Raw genomic sequence first — 15,105 nt, forward strand, 5'->3', positions numbered from 1 at the left:
GCTTCCCACGGGAAAGTCTTTCTCCACGTGCAGACATGCTCCCAGGTGCCTGGGGCAAGGGGAAGGAAATGCCATACACTGACCTGGAAGAGACCACAGGGCCCAGGCACAGTCTGAACCCTGCCCTCAACCCGGCGGTTTTGCTAGCAGGAGTTCAACCCCAACGAACACAGCCCGGAGACCCCTGGGGCAAAAACGGCTTCTGACGAACAATAGGCGCGCGCTGTGGAAAACCAATCCTAAGTGGGGGTAGCCAGCTCAACACAATGCCACACATCCAGGTTAAGAAACAACATTGCCCAGGCATGGTCTAAGCCCCTCACCTCGTCCCTGTGCTTTGGGGAGCTGGAGGGACAGCCGAGGCACATGGCCCTGAGACCCCTTTGCAAAAAGCCGGCTTCCCACGGAGACAGTTTTCCTGAGGTGCACACCCTATCCCAAGTGGTTGTGGCAAGGTAAAGCAAATGCCCTCCACTTCTCTGGAAAAAACCACAGTGCCCAGCCATGTTCTAAGCCCTCCCATCCTCCCTGGGCTTCTGGCAGCAGGAGTGAAAAGAGAGGAGCAGAGCACTGGGACCCGTTTGACAAAACCCGGCTTCCCACGGGAAAGTCTTTCTCCACGTGCAGACATGCTCCCAGGTGCCTGGGGCAAGGGGAAGGAAATGCCATACACTGACCTGGAAGAGACCACAGGGCCCAGGCACAGTCTGAACCCTTCCCTCAACCCGGCGGTTCTGCTAGCAGGAGTTCAACCCCAACGAACACAGCCCGGAGACCCCTGGGGCAAAAACGGCTTCCGACGAACAATAGGTGCTTGCTGTGGAACAATTATCCCAAGTGGGGGTATCCAGCTCAACAAAATGCCACACACCCAGGTGTAAGAAACAACATTGCCCAGGCATGGTCTAAGCCCCTCACCTCGTCCCTGTGCTTTGGGGAGCCGGAGGGACAGCCGAAGCACACGGCCCTGAGACACCTTTGCAAAAAGCCGGCTTCCCACGGAGACAGTTTTCCTGAGGTGCAGACCCTATCCCAAGTGGTTGTGGCAAGGTAAAGCAAATGCCCTCCACTTCTCTGGAAGAAAACACAGTGCCCAGCCATGTTCTAAGCCCTCCCATCCTCCCTGGGCTTCTGGCAGCAGGAGTGAAAAGAGAGGAGCAGAGCACTGGGACCCGTTTGACAAACACCGGCTTCCCACGGGAAAGTCTTTCTCCACGTGCAGACATGCTCCCAGGTGCCTGGGGCAAGGGGAAGGAAATGCCATACACTGACCTGGAAGAGACCACAGGGCCCAGGCACAGTCTGAACCCTTCACTCAACCCGGCGGTTTTACTAGCAGGAGTTCAACCCCAACGAACATAGCACGGAGACCCCTTGGGCAAAAACGGCTTCCGACGAACAATAGGTGCTTGCTGTGGAACACCTATCCCAAGTGGGGGTAGCCAGCTCAACAAAATGCCACACACCCAGGTGTAAGAAACAACATTGCCCAGGCATGGTCTAAGCCCCTCACCTCGTCCCTGTGTTTTGGGGAGCCGGAGGGACAGCCGAGGCCCACGGCCCTGAGACCCCTTTGCAAAAAGCCGGCTTCCCACGGAAACAGTTTTCCTGAGGTGCACACCCTATCCCAAGTGGTTGTAGCAAGGTAAAGCAAATGCCCTCCACTTCTCTGGAAGAAACCACAGTGCCCAGCCATGTTCTAAGCCCTCCCATCCTCCCTGGGCTTCTGGCAGCAGGAGTGAAAAGAGAGGAACAGAGCACTGGGACCCGTTTGACAAAAACTGGCTTCCCACGGGAAAGTCTTTCTCCACGTGCAGACATGCTCCCAGGTGCCTGGGGCAAGGGGAAGGAAATGCCATACACTGACCTTGAAGAGACCACAGCGCCCAGGCACAGTCTGAACACTTCCCTCAACCCGGCGGTTTTGCTAGCAGGAGTTCAACCCCAACGAACACAGCCCGGAGACCCCTGGGGCAAAAACGGCTTCCGACGATCAATAGGTGCTTGCTGTGGAACACCTATCCCAAGTTGGGGAAGCCAGCTCAACAAAATGCCACACACCCAGGTGTAAGAAACAACATTGCCCAGGCTTGGTCTAAGACCCTCACCTCGTCCTTGTGCTTCGGGGAGCCGGAGGGAAACCCGAGGTCCACGACCCTGAGACCCCTTTGCAAAAAGCCGGCTTCTCACGGAGACAGTTTTCCTGAGGTGCAGACCCTATCCCAAGTGGTTGTGGCAAGGTAAAGCAAATGCCCTCCACTTCTCTGGAAAAAACCACAGTTCCCAGCCATGTTCTAAGCCCTCCCATCCTCCCTGGGCTTCTGGCAGCAGGAGTGAAAAGAGAGGAGCAGAGCACTGGGACCCGTTTGACAAGACCCGGCTTCCCACGGGAAAGTCTTTCTCCACGTGCAGACATGCTCCCAGGTGCCTGGGGCAAGGGGAAGGAAATGCCATACACTGACCTGGAAGAGACCACAGGGCCCAGGCACAGTCTGAACCCTTCCCTCAACCCGGCGGTTTTGCTAGCAGGAGTTCAACCCCAACGAACACAGCCCGGAGACCCCTGGGGCAAAAACGGCTTCTGACGAACAATAGGCGCGCGCTGTGGAAAACCAATCCTAAGTGGGGGTAGCCAGCTCAACACAATGCCACACACCCAGGTTAAGTAACAACATTGCCCAGGCATGGTCTAAGCCCCTCACCTCGTCCCTGTGCTTTGGGGAGCCGGAGGGACAGCCGAGGCACATGGCCCTGAGACCCCTTTGCAAAAAGCCGGCTTCCCACGGAGACAGTTTTCCTGAGGTGCAGACCCTATCCCAAGTGGTTGTGGCAAGGTAAAGCAAATGCCCTCCACTTCTCTGGAAGAAACCACAGTGCCCAGCCATGTTCTAAGCCCTCCCATCCTCCCCGGGCTTCTGGCAGCAGGAGTGAAAAGAGAGGAACAGAGCACTGGGACCCGTTTGACAAAACCCGGCTTCCCACGGGAAAGTCTTTCTCCACGTGCAGACATGCTCCCAGGTGCCTGGGGCAAGGGGAAGGAAATGCCATACACTGACCTGGAAGAGACCACAGGGCCCAGGCACAGTCTGAACCCTTCCCTCAACCCGGCGGTTTTGCTAGCAGGAGTTCAACCCCAACGAACACAGACCGGAGACCCCTGGGGCAAAAACGGCTTCAGACGATCAATAGGTGCTTGCTGTGGAACACCTATCCCAAGTGGGGGAAGCCAGCTCAACACAATGCCACACACCCAGGTGTAAGAAACAACATTGCCCAGGCATGGTCTAAGCCCCTCACCTCGTCCCTGTGCTTTGGGGAGCCGGAGGGACAGCCGAGGCACACGGCCCTGAGACCCCTTTGCAAAAAGCCGGCTTCCCACGGAGACAGTTTTCCTGAGGTGCACACCCTATCCCAAGTGGTTGTGGCAAGGTAAAGCAAATGCCCTCCACTTCTCTGGAAGAAACCACAGTGCCTAGCCATGTTCTAAGCCCTCCCATCCTCCCTGGGCTTCTGGCAGCAGGAGTGAAAAGAGAGGAGCAGAGCACTGGGACCCGTTTGACAAAACCCGGCTTCCCACGGGAAAGTCTTTCTCCACGTGCTGACATGCTCCCAGGTGCCTGGGGCAAGGGGAAGGAAATGACATACACTGACCTGGAAGAGACCACACTGCCCAGGCACAGTCTGAACCCTTCACTCAACCCGGCGCTTTTACTAGCAGGAGTTCAACCCCAACGAACACAGCCCGGAGAACCCTGGGGCAAAAACGGCTTCCGACGAACAATAGGTGCTTGCTGTGGAACACCTATCCCAAGTGGGGGTAGCCAGCTCAACAAAATGCCACACACCCAGGTGTAAGAAACAACATTGCCCAGGCATGGTCTAAGCCCCTCACCTCGTCCCTGTGTTTTGGGGAGCCGGAGGGACAGCCGAGGCCCACGGCCCTGAGACTCCTTTGCAAAAAGCCGGCTTCCCACGGAGACAGTTTTCCTGAGGTGCACACCCTATCCCAAGTGGTTGTGGCAAGGTAAAGCAAATGCCCTCCACTTCTCTGGAAGAAACCACAGTGCCCAGCCATGTTCTAAGCCCTCCCATCCTCCCTGGGCTTCTGGCAGCAGGAGTGAAAAGAGAGGAAGAGAGCACGGGGACCCGTTTGACAAAAACCGGCTTCCCACGGGAAAGTCTTTCTCCACGTTCAGACATGCTCCCAGGTGCCTGGGGCAAGGGGAAGGAAATGCCATACACTGACCTTGAAGAGACCACAGGGCCCAGGCACAGTCTGAACCCTTCCCTCAACCCGGCGGTTTTACTAGCAGGAGTTCAACCCCAACGAACACAGCCCGGAGACCCCTGGGGCAAAAACGGCTTCCGACGAACAATAGTTGCTTGCTGTGGAACACCTATCCCAAGTGGGGGTAGCCAGCTCAACACAATGCCACACACCCAGGTTAAGAAACAACATTGCCCAGGCATGGTCTAAGCCCCTCACCTCGTCCCTGTGCTTTGGGGAACCAGAGGGACAGCCGAGGCACACGGCCCTGAGACCCCTTTGCAAAAAGCCGGCTTCCCACGGAGACAGTTTTCCTGAGGTGCAGACCCTATCCCAAGTGGTTGTGGCAAGGTAAAGCAAATGCCCTCCACTTCTCTGGAAGAAACCACAGTGCCCAACCATGTTCTAAGCCCTCCCATCCTCCCTGGGCTTCTGGCAGCAGGAGTGAAAAGAGAGGAGCAGAGCACTGGGACCCATTTGACAAAACCCGGCTTCCCACGGGAAAGTCTTTCTCCACGTGCAGACATGCTCCCAGGTGCCTGTGGCAAGCGGAAGGAAATGCCATTAACTGAACTGGAAGAGACCACAGGGCCCAGGCACAGTCTGAACCCTTCCCTCAACCCGGCGGTTTTGCTAGCAGGAGTTCAACCCCAACGAACACAGCCCGGAGACCCCTGGGGCAAAAACGGCTTCCGACGAACAATAGGCGCTTGCTGTGAAAAACCAATCCTAAGTGGCGGTAGCCAGCTAAACACAATGCCTCACACCCAGGTGTAAGAAACAACATTGCCCAGGCATGGTCTAAGCCCCTCACCTCGTCCCTCTGCTTTGGGAAACCGGAGGGACAGCCGAAGCCCACGGCCCTGAGACCCCTTTGCAAAAAGTCGGCTTCCCACGGAGACAGTTTTCCTGAGGTGCAGACCCTATCCCAAGTGGTTGTGGCAAGGTAAAGCAAATGCCCTCCACTTCTCTGGAAGAAACCACAGTCCCCAACCATGTTCTAAGCCCTCCCATCCTCCCTGGGCTTCTGGCAGCAGGAGTGAAAAGAGAGGAGCAGAGCACTGGGACCCGTTTGACAAAAACCGGCTTCCCACGGGAAAGTCTTTCTCCACGTGCAGACATGCTCCCAGGTGCCTGGGGCAAGGGGAAGGAAATGCCATACACTGACCTGGAAGAGACCACAGGGCCCAGGCACAGTCTGAACCCTTCCCTCAACCCGGCGGTTTTACTAGCAGGAGTTCAACCCCAACGAACATAGCACGGAGACCCCTGGGGCAAAAACGGCTTCCGACGATCAATAGGTGCTTGCTGTGGAACACCTATCCCAAGTTGGGGAAGCCAGCTCCACAAAATGCCACACACCCAGGTGTAAGAAACAACATTGCCCAGGCTTGGTCTAAGCCCCTCACCTCGTCCTTGTGCTTTGGGGAGCCGGAGGGACAGCCGAGTCCCACGACCCTGAGACCCCTTTGCAAAAAGCCGGCTTCCCACGGTGACAGTTTTCCTGAGGTGCAGACCCTATCCCAAGTGGTTGTGGCAAGGTAAAGCAAATGCCCTCCACTTCTCTGGAAGAAACCACAGTGCCCAACCATGTTCTAAGCCCTCCCATCCTCCCTGGGCTTCTGGCAGCAGGAGTGAAAAGAGAGGAGCAGAGCACTGGGACCCGTTTGACAAGAACCGGCTTCCCACGGGAAAGTCTTTCTCCACGTGCAGACATGCTCCCAGGTGCCTGGGGCAAGGGGAAGGAAATGCCATACACTGACCTGGAAGAGACCACAGGGCCCAGGCACAGTCTGAACCCTGCCCTCAACCCGGCGGTTTTGCTAGCAGGAGTTCAACCCCAACGAACACAGCCCGGAGACCCCTGGGGCAAAAACGGCTTCTGACGAACAATAGGCGCGCGCTGTGGAAAACCAATCCTAAGTGGGGGTAGCCAGCTCAACACAATGCCACACATCCAGGTTAAGAAACAACATTGCCCAGGCATGGTCTAAGCCCCTCACCTCGTCCCTGTGCTTTGGGGAGCTGGAGGGACAGCCGAGGCACATGGCCCTGAGACCCCTTTGCAAAAAGCCGGCTTCTCACGGAGACAGTTTTCCTGAGGTGCACACCCTATCCCAAGTGGTTGTGGCAAGGTAAAGCAAATGCCCTCCACTTCTCTGGAAAAAACCACAGTGCCCAGCCATGTTCTAAGCCCTCCCATCCTCCCTGGGCTTCTGGCAGCAGGAGTGAAAAGAGAGGAGCAGAGCACTGGGACCCGTTTGACAAAACCCGGCTTCCCACGGGAAAGTCTTTCTCCACGTGCAGACATGCTCCCAGGTGCCTGGGGCAAGGGGAAGGAAATGCCATACACTGACCTGGAAGAGACCACAGGGCCCAGGCACAGTCTGAACCCTTCCCTCAACCCGGCGGTTTTGCTAGCAGGAGTTCAACCCCAACGAACACAGCCCGGAGACCCCTGGGGCAAAAACGGCTTCCGACGATCAATAGGTGCTTGCTGTGGAACAACTATCCCAAGTGGGGGAAGCCAGCTCAACAAAATGCCACACACCCAGGTGTAAGAAACAACATTGCCCAGGCATGGTCTAAGCCCCTCACCTCGTCCCTGTGCTTTGGGGAGCCGGAGGGACAGCCGAGGCACACGGCCCTGAGACCCCTTTGCAAAAAGCCGGCTTCCCAAGGAAACAGTTTTCCTGAGGTGCACACCCTATCCCAAGTGGTTGTGGCAAGGTAAAGCAAATGCCCTCCACTTCTCTGGAAGAAACCACAGTGCCCAGCCATGTTCTAAGCCCTCCCATCCTCCCTGGGCTTCTGGCAGCAGGAGTGAAAAGAGAGGAGCAGAGCACTGGGACCCGTTTGACAAAACCCGGCTTCCCACGGGAAAGTCTTTCTCCACGTGCAGATATGCTCCCAGGTGCCTGTGGCAAGGGGAAGGAAATGCCATACACTGACCTGGAAGAGACCACAGGGCCCAGGCACAGTCTGAACCCTTCCCTCAACCCGGCGGTTTTGCTAGCAGGAGTTCAACCCCAACGAACACAGCCCGGAGACCCCTGGGGCAAAAACGGCTTCCGACGAACAATAGGTGCTTGCTGTGGAAAACCAATCCTAAGTGGGGGTAGCCAGCTCAACACAATGCCACACACCCAGGTGTAAGAAACAACATTGCCCAGCCATGGTCTAAGCCCCTCACCTCGTCCCTGTGCTTTGGGGAGCCGGAGGGACACCCGAGGCCCACGGCCCTGAGACCCCTTTGCAAAAAGCCGGCTTCCCACGGAAACAGTTTTCCTGAGGTGCACACCCTATCCCAAGTGGTTGTGGCAAGGTAAAGCAAATGCCCTCCACTTCTCTGGAAGAAACCACAATGCCCAGCCATGTTCTAAGCCCTCCCATCCTCCCTGGGCTTCTGGCAGCAGGAGTGAAAAGAGAGGAGCAGAGCACTGGGACCCGTTTGACAAAACCCGGCTTCCCACGGGAAAGTCTTTCTCCACGTGCAGACATGCTCCCAGGTGCCTGGGGCAAGGGGAAGGAAATGCCATACACTGACCTGGAAGAGACCACAGGGCCCAGGCACAGTCTGAACCCTTCCCTCAACCCGGCGGTTTTACTAGCAGGAGTTCAACCCCAACGAACACAGCCCGGAGACCCCTGGGGCAAAAACGGCTTCCGACGAACAATAGGTGCTTGCTGTGGAACACCTATCCCAAGTGGGGGTAGCCAGCTCAACAAAATGCCACACACTCAGGTGTAAGAAACAACATTGCCCAGGCATGGTCTAAGCCCCTCACCTCGTCCCTGTGTTTTGGGGAGCCGGAGGGACAGCCGAGGCACACGGCCCTGAGACCCCTTTGCAAAAAGCCGGCTTCCCACGGAGACAGTTTTCCTGAGGTGCACACCCTATCCCAAGTGGTTGTGGCAAGGTAAAGCAAATGCCCTCCACTTCTCTGGAAGAAACCACAGTGCCCAGCCATGTTCTAAGCCCTCCCATCCTCCCTGGGCTTCTGGCAGCAGGAGTGAAAAGAGAGGAGCAGAGCACTGGGACCCTTTTGACAAAAACTGGCTTCCCACGGGAAAGTCTTTCTCCACGTGCAGACATGCTCCCAGGTGCCTGGGGCAAGGGGAAGGAAAAGCCATACACTGACCTGGAAGAGACCACAGGGCCCAGGCACAGTCTGAACCCTTCCCTCAACCCGGCGGTTTTACTAGCAGGAGTCCAACCCCAACGAACATAGCCCGGAGACCCCTGGGGCAAAAACGGCTTCCGACGAACAATAGGTGCTTGCTGTGGAACACCTATCCCAAGTGGGGGTAGCCAGCTCAACAAAATGCCACACACCCAGGTGTAAGAAACAACATTGCCCAGGCATGGTCTAAGCCCCTCACCTCGTCCCTGTGTTTTGGGGAGCCGGAGGGACAGCCGAGGCCCACGGCCCTGAGACCCCTTTGCAAAAAGCCGGCTTCCCACGGAAACAGTTTTCCTGAGGTGCACACCCTATCCCAAGTGGTTGTGGCAAGGTAAAGCAAATGCCCTTCACTTCTCTGGAAGAATCCACAGTGCCCAGCCATGTTCTAAGCCCTCCCATCCTCCCTGGGCTTCTGGCAGCAGGAGTGAAAAGAGAGGAGCAGAGCACTGGGACCCGTTTGACAAAACCCGGCTTCCCACGGGAAAGTCTTTCTCCACGTGCAGACATGCTCCCAGGTGCCTGGGGCAAGGGGAAGGAAATGCCATACACTGACCTGCAAGAGACCACAGGGCCCAGGCACAGTCTGAACCCTTCCCTCAACCCGGCGGTTTTACTAGCAGGAGTTCAACCCCAACGAACATAGCACGGAGACCCCTGGGGCAAAAACGGCTTCCGACGATCAATAGGTGCTTGCTGTGGAACACCTATCCCAAGTTGGGGAAGCCAGCTCCACAAAATGCCACACACCCAGGTGTAAGAAACAACATTGCCCAGGCTTGGTCTAAGCCCCTCACCTCGTCCTTGTGCTTTGGGGAGCCGGAGGGACAGCCGAGTCCCACGACCCTGAGACCCCTTTGCAAAAAGCCGGCTTCCCACGGTGACAGTTTTCCTGAGGTGCAGACCCTATCCCAAGTGGTTGTGGCAAGGTAAAGCAAATGCCCTCCACTTCTCTGGAAGAAACCACAGTGCCCAACCATGTTCTAAGCCCTCCCATCCTCCCTGGGCTTCTGGCAGCAGGAGTGAAAAGAGAGGAGCAGAGCACTGGGACCCGTTTGACAAAACCCGGCTTCCCACGGGAAAGTCTTTCTCCACGTGCAGACATGCTCCCAGGTGCCTGGGGCAAGGGGAAGGAAATGCCATACACTGACCTGGAAGAGACCACAGGGCCCAGGCACAGTCTGAACCCTGCCCTCAACCCGGCGGTTTTGCTAGCAGGAGTTCAACCCCAACGAACACAGCCCGGAGACCCCTGGGGCAAAAACGGCTTCTGACGAACAATAGGCGCGCGCTGTGGAAAACCAATCCTAAGTGGGGGTAGCCAGCTCAACACAATGCCACACATCCAGGTTAAGAAACAACATTGCCCAGGCATGGTCTAAGCCCCTCACCTCGTCCCTGTGCTTTGGGGAGCTGGAGGGACAGCCGAGGCACATGGCCCTGAGACCCCTTTGCAAAAAGCCGGCTTCTCACGGAGACAGTTTTCCTGAGGTGCACACCCTATCCCAAGTGGTTGTGGCAAGGTAAAGCAAATGCCCTCCACTTCTCTGGAAAAAACCACAGTGCCCAGCCATGTTCTAAGCCCTCCCATCCTCCCTGGGCTTCTGGCAGCAGGAGTGAAAAGAGAGGAGCAGAGCACTGGGACCCGTTTGACAAAACCCGGCTTCCCACGGGAAAGTCTTTCTCCACGTGCAGACATGCTCCCAGGTGCCTGGGGCAAGGGGAAGGAAATGCCATACACTGACCTGGAAGAGACCACAGGGCCCAGGCACAGTCTGAACCCTTCCCTCAACCCGGCGGTTTTGCTAGCAGGAGTTCAACCCCAACGAACACAGCCCGGAGACCCCTGGGGCAAAAACGGCTTCCGACGATCAATAGGTGCTTGCTGTGGAACAACTATCCCAAGTGGGGGAAGCCAGCTCAACAAAATGCCACACACCCAGGTGTAAGAAACAACATTGCCCAGGCATGGTCTAAGCCCCTCACCTCGTCCCTGTGCTTTGGGGAGCCGGAGGGACAGCCGAGGCACACGGCCCTGAGACCCCTTTGCAAAAAGCCGGCTTCCCAAGGAAACAGTTTTCCTGAGGTGCACACCCTATCCCAAGTGGTTGTGGCAAGGTAAAGCAAATGCCCTCCACTTCTCTGGAAGAAACCACAGTGCCCAGCCATGTTCTAAGCCCTCCCATCCTCCCTGGGCTTCTGGCAGCAGGAGTGAAAAGAGAGGAGCAGAGCACTGGGACCCGTTTGACAAAACCCGGCTTCCCACGGGAAAGTCTTTCTCCACGTGCAGATATGCTCCCAGGTGCCTGTGGCAAGGGGAAGGAAATGCCATACACTGACCTGGAAGAGACCACAGGGCCCAGGCACAGTCTGAACCCTTCCCTCAACCCGGCGGTTTTGCTAGCAGGAGTTCAACCCCAACGAACACAGCCCGGAGACCCCTGGGGCAAAAACGGCTTCCGACGAACAATAGGTGCTTGCTGTGGAAAACCAATCCTAAGTGGGGGTAGCCAGCTCAACACAATGCCACACACCCAGGTGTAAGAAACAACATTGCCCAGCCATGGTCTAAGCCCCTCACCTCGTCCCTGTGCTTTGGGGAGCCGGAGGGACACCCGAGGCCCACGGCCCTGAGACCCCTTTGCAAAAAGCCGGCTTCCCACGGAAACAGTTTTCCTGAGGTGCACACCCTATCCCAAGTGGTTGTGGCAAGGTAAAGCAAATGCCCTCCACTTCTCTGGAAGAAACCACAATGCCCAGCCATGTTCTAAGCCCTCCCATCCTCCCTGGGCTTCTGGCAGCAGGAGTGAAAAGAGAGGAGCAGAGCACTGGGACCCGTTTGACAAAACCCGGCTTCCCACGGGAAAGTCTTTCTCCACGTGCAGACATGCTCCCAGGTGCCTGGGGCAAGGGGAAGGAAATGCCATACACTGACCTGGAAGAGACCACAGGGCCCAGGCACAGTCTGAACCCTTCCCTCAACCCGGCGGTTTTACTAGCAGGAGTTCAACCCCAACGAACACAGCCCGGAGACCCCTGGGGCAAAAACGGCTTCCGACGAACAATAGGTGCTTGCTGTGGAACACCTATCCCAAGTGGGGGTAGCCAGCTCAACAAAATGCCACACACTCAGGTGTAAGAAACAACATTGCCCAGGCATGGTCTAAGCCCCTCACCTCGTCCCTGTGTTTTGGGGAGCCGGAGGGACAGCCGAGGCACACGGCCCTGAGACCCCTTTGCAAAAAGCCGGCTTCCCACGGAGACAGTTTTCCTGAGGTGCACACCCTATCCCAAGTGGTTGTGGCAAGGTAAAGCAAATGCCCTCCACTTCTCTGGAAGAAACCACAGTGCCCAGCCATGTTCTAAGCCCTCCCATCCTCCCTGGGCTTCTGGCAGCAGGAGTGAAAAGAGAGGAGCAGAGCACTGGGACCCTTTTGACAAAAACTGGCTTCCCACGGGAAAGTCTTTCTCCACGTGCAGACATGCTCCCAGGTGCCTGGGGCAAGGGGAAGGAAAAGCCATACACTGACCTGGAAGAGACCACAGGGCCCAGGCACAGTCTGAACCCTTCCCTCAACCCGGCGGTTTTACTAGCAGGAGTCCAACCCCAACGAACATAGCCCGGAGACCCCTGGGGCAAAAACGGCTTCCGACGAACAATAGGTGCTTGCTGTGGAACACCTATCCCAAGTGGGGGTAGCCAGCTCAACAAAATGCCACACACCCAGGTGTAAGAAACAACATTGCCCAGGCATGGTCTAAGCCCCTCACCTCGTCCCTGTGTTTTGGGGAGCCGGAGGGACAGCCGAGGCCCACGGCCCTGAGACCCCTTTGCAAAAAGCCGGCTTCCCACGGAAACAGTTTTCCTGAGGTGCACACCCTATCCCAAGTGGTTGTGGCAAGGTAAAGCAAATGCCCTTCACTTCTCTGGAAGAATCCACAGTGCCCAGCCATGTTCTAAGCCCTCCCATCCTCCCTGGGCTTCTGGCAGCAGGAGTGAAAAGAGAGGAGCAGAGCACTGGGACCCGTTTGACAAAACCCGGCTTCCCACGGGAAAGTCTTTCTCCACGTGCAGACATGCTCCCAGGTGCCTGGGGCAAGGGGAAGGAAATGCCATACACTGACCTGCAAGAGACCACAGGGCCCAGGCACAGTCTGAACCCTTCCCTCAACCCGGCGGTTTTACTAGCAGGAGTTCAACCCCAACGAACATAGCACGGAGACCCCTGGGGCAAAAACGGCTTCCGACGATCAATAGGTGCTTGCTGTGGAACACCTATCCCAAGTTGGGGAAGCCAGCTCCACAAAATGCCACACACCCAGGTGTAAGAAACAACATTGCCCAGGCTTGGTCTAAGCCCCTCACCTCGTCCTTGTGCTTTGGGGAGCCGGAGGGACAGCCGAGTCCCACGACCCTGAGACCCCTTTGCAAAAAGCCGGCTTCCCACGGTGACAGTTTTCCTGAGGTGCAGACCCTATCCCAAGTGGTTGTGGCAAGGTAAAGCAAATGCCCTCCACTTCTCTGGAAGAAACCACAGTGCCCAACCATGTTCTAAGCCCTCCCATCCTCCCTGGGCTTCTGGCAGCAGGAGTGAAAAGAGAGGAGCAGAGCACTGGGACCCGTTTGACAAGAACCGGCTTCCCACGGGAAAGTCTTTCTCCACGTGCAGACATGCTCCCAGGTGCCTGGGGCAAGGGGAAGGAAATGCCATACACTGACCTGGAAGAGACCACAGGGCCCAGGCACAGTCTGAACCCTGCCCTCAACCAGGCGGTTTTGCTAGCAGGAGTTCAACCCCAACGAACACAGCCCGGAGACCCCTGGGGCAAAAACGGCTTCTGACGAACAATAGGCGCGCGCTGTGGAAAACCAATCCTAAGTGGGGGTAGCCAGCTCAACACAATGCCACACACCCAGGTTAAGAAACAACATTGCCCAGGCATGGTCTAAGCCCCTCACCTCGTCCCTGTGCTTTGGGGAGCCGGAGGGACAGCCGAGGCACATGGCCCTGAGACCCCTTTACAAAAAGCCGGCTTCCCACGGAGACAGTTTTCCTGAGGTGCACACCCTATCCCAAGTGGTTGTGGCAAGGTAAAGCAAATGCCCTCCACTTCTCTGGAAGAAACCACAGTGCCCAGCCATGTTCTAAGCCCTCCCATCCTCCCTGGGCTTCTGGCAGCAGGAGTGAAAAGAGAGGAGCAGAGCACTGGGACCCGTTTGACAAAACCCGGCTTCCCACGGGAAAGTCTTTCTCCACGTGCAGACATGCTCCCAGGTGCCTGGGGCAACGGGGAGGAAATGACATACACTGACCTGGAAGAGACCACAGGGCCCAGGCACAGTCTGAACCCTTCCCTCAACCCGGCGGTTTTACTAGCAGGAGTTCAACCCCAACGAACACAGCCCGGAGACCCCTGGGGCAAAAACGGCTTCCGACGAACAATAGGTGCTTGCTGTGGAACACCTATCCCAAGTGGGGGTAGCCAGCTCAACAAAATGCCACACACCCAGGTGTAAGAAACAACATTGCCCAGGCATGGTCTAAGCCCCTCACCTCGTCCCTGTGTTTTGGGGAGCCGGAGGGACAGCCGAGGCACACGGCCCTGAGACCCCTTTGCAAAAAGCCGGCTTCCCACGGAGACAGTTTTCCTGAGGTGCACACCCTATCCCAAGTGGTTGTGGCAAGGTAAAGCAAATGCCCTCCACTTCTCTGGAAGAAACCACAGTGCCCAGCCATGTTCTAAGCCCTCCCATCCTCCCTGGGCTTCTGGCAGCAGGAGTGAAAAGAGAGGAGCAGAGCACTGGGACCCTTTTGACAAAAACTGGCTTCCCACGGGAAAGTCTTTCTCCACGTGCAGACATGCTCCCAGGTGCCTGGGGCAAGGGGAAGGAAAAGCCATACACTGACCTGGAAGAGACCACAGGGCCCAGGCACAGTCTGAACCCTTCCCTCAACCCGGCGGTTTTACTAGCAGGAGTCCAACCCAAACGAACATAGCCCGGAGACCCCTGGGGCAAAAACGGCTTCCGACGAACAATAGGTGCTTGCTGTGGAACACCTATCCCAAGTGGGGGTAGCCAGCTCAACAAAATGCCACACACCCAGGTGTAAGAAACAACATTGCCCAGGCATGGTCTAAGCCCCTCACCTCGTCCCTGTGTTTTGGGGAGCCGGAGGGACAGCCGAGGCCCACGGCCCTGAGACCCCTTTGCAAAAAGCCGGCTTCCCACGGAAACAGTTTTCCTGAGGTGCACACCCTATCCCAAGTGGTTGTGGCAAGGTAAAGCAAATGCCCTTCACTTCTCTGGAAGAATCCACAGTGCCCAGCCATGTTCTAAGCCCTCCCATCCTCCCTGGGCTTCTGGCAGCAGTAGTGAAAAGAGAGGAGCAGAGCACTGGGACCCGTTTGACAAAACCCGGCTTCCCACGGGAAAGTCTTTCTCCACGTGCAGACATGCTCCCAGGTGCCTGGGGCAAGGGGAAGGAAATGCCATACACTGACCTGCAAGAGACCACAGGGCCCAGGCACAGTCTGAACCCTTCCCTCAACCCGGCGGTTTTGCTAGCAGGAGTTCAACCCCAACGAACACAGCCCGGAGACCCCTGGGGCAAAAACGGCTTCTGACGAACAATAGGCGCGCGCTGTGGAAAACCA

Source organism: Ursus arctos, unplaced genomic scaffold (assembly GCF_023065955.2).
Source record: "Ursus arctos isolate Adak ecotype North America unplaced genomic scaffold, UrsArc2.0 scaffold_6, whole genome shotgun sequence".
Taxonomy (NCBI): domain Eukaryota; kingdom Metazoa; phylum Chordata; class Mammalia; order Carnivora; family Ursidae; genus Ursus; species Ursus arctos.